General features: G+C 49.2%; 1 pseudogene; it reads left to right on the top strand.

Annotated features, from left to right (window-relative positions):
* LOC114619979 lies at window positions 1–710 on the top strand (annotated as a pseudogene).
* The last annotated feature ends 1,581 nt before the right edge of the window (window positions 711–2,291 follow it).

Below are 2,291 nucleotides of genomic sequence, written 5' to 3' on the forward strand. Positions count from 1 at the left end.
ATGCCGGCCAGAGTGAGGACGAGCAAGCAAACGTCCTTCTTATGTGGGCTGCCACCAGAAGGTGTTCCCCAGATTTAGGGTGGCTCTTCCTGCTTCAAATAATCTGATTAAGAAAATCCCTCTTGGCCGGGCAGTGGTGGTGCATGTCTTTAATCCCAGCACTTGGAAGGCAGAGGCAGGCGGATTTCTGAGTTCCTGCCACTGAGGTCCTGAAGTCCTCTAGGGTGCCTGTGGATGGATTTTACATACAAGAAGTCAGGCAGGAAGGGGAGAGTCTAGGATTCGATGTCGTCACCCTGTCTGGTGCCCAGGAGCCTCTGTCCAGAGTTGGATCACAACAGCCTCTACCCTGGAAAGCCCAAGAGTCGAGTCAGGCAGTATGTGGTGGACCTGGATTCCTTTGAGCAGCCGAAACTACCTGTCAAAAAAACCGCAGGTCCCAGCTGTGGCCCCAGACACAGAGTGTGTAGCATTGATGAGATTGGGAGGACAGAGCTGTTCACCCAGCCTTTCATCCGAGCGGTCGGCCAGAGGCTGTTCACACAGGCATTACTGTCATTGGCACTATCCCAGTCCCCAAAGGGAAGCCGCTGGCCCTGGTGGGGGAGATCAGGAAAAGGTGTGGCCTAAAGGTATTCAGTGTCCCCAGGGAGAACAGAAATAGCCTCCTGGCAGATACTGTGGGTGTCGTGCAGAGCAGCAGGACCTAGGGCAGCAGCTGCCGGGGTCCAGCTCCGCCTCTGCTCACGGTGGGCTCTGAGCAGCGTCCAGTCCCCTGTGCTCTATGTATGCCCCAGACTTCTGTTTCCCCTTACAGTTGTGCATGCGATTTGAGTAAATTCTAAAATGAGTCTGCCAAATATTAGGTGGAATTCGCTCCCATTGGGGTTTATAATATGTTTGGGGCTGAGGAAAGACGGGAGTTCACGTCTTCCTTGACTTTGAGTGCTGTAGGTATTAAACACCTCTCCAGGCACAGCTCCAGACTGGTGCAGCTGAAGACAGTAACAACTGATCTCTTCAATTATTTCCAAAGGAGAAAAAATCAGTTCTCCTCTCCCTCTCTTGTTTATTCCTCTGTTTATCAACTAATAAGAGCAGAAATGATGTGTCGCCAGGCGGTGGTGGCGCACGCCTTTAATCCCAGCACTTGGGAGGCAGAGGCAGGTGGATCTCTGAGTTCGAGGCCAGCCTGGTCTACAGAGTGAGTTCCAGGACAGCCAGGGCTACGCAGAGAAACCCTGTCTCGAACCCCCCCCCCAAAAAAAAAGGAAATAAATCTGGTGGTTTAGGGGAAAAAAAGAAAAGAAAATCCCTCTCAGAAGAATCAAAATGCAGTTTTAGTAATGCACGGTCGACCACAGTGTAAAAATATTAAACAGGGACAAACAGGGACTTCTAGAAATAAAAGTTTATATTCTAGCTGGGCAGTGGTGGCACACACTTTTAATCCCAGCACTTGGGAGGCAGAGACAGGTTCTTAGTTCAAGGCCAGCCTGGTCTCCAGAAAGAGTTGCAGGACAGCCAGGGCTACACAGAGAAAACCTGTTTGGTAAGCAAACAAACAAACAAACAAACAACAACAAAAAACTCCACAACAACAAAAGAAAACAGGTTGGGAAGGTGATGAGGAAAAAGCCAAAGAAGTAAGCCAGGAAGTGGCAGTCCTCCACGGCCCCTGAAGATCCCTGCCTCTGACTGCGTTCTCTGCTTGAGCTCCTGCCCTGACTTTCCTCAGTGATGGAGCATGACCTGAAAGCTGTAAGGTTAAATCAACCCTTTCGTTCCCATGATGCTGTTGGTAACGGTGTTCGATAGAAGCCTCGCGCAGAGCCGGAGTGTCCAGAGTGTGTATGCGATCCACTCTAATATTCACCTGTCTTGCTTGGTTATCAGAGCAAATTACAGTCTCTGCACTAGTAACTGCTCTCGGTAGTGTACAGAATACCGTAGAGAGCAAGGGAGGGAAGATCCCTTCTGTCTCAGAGCTTTGGAGGTTTCAGATCGCGGTTACGTGACCCCGTGGAACCGTGTGGCAGAGAGGAACTGACCAGGAAGAGAAAGGGAACGCTGGAACTCCACTGGCTTTCTCCTTTTTTACTTTTCTTTCTTTTGCTTTCTTTCTTTCTTTTCTTTTTTTGTTTGTTTTTTTTTCTTTCTTTTGTTTTGTTTGTTTGTTTGTTTGTTTGTTTGTTTGTTTGTTTTTCGAGACAGGGTTTCTTTATATAGCCCTGGCTGTCCTGGAACTCACTCTGTAGACCAGGCTGGCCTCGAACTCAGAAATTCGCCTG

The sequence above is a fragment of the Grammomys surdaster genome, unplaced genomic scaffold (assembly GCF_004785775.1).
Source record: "Grammomys surdaster isolate TR1022 unplaced genomic scaffold, NIH_TR_1.0 166, whole genome shotgun sequence".
NCBI classification, from domain to species: Eukaryota; Metazoa; Chordata; class Mammalia; order Rodentia; family Muridae; genus Grammomys; species Grammomys surdaster.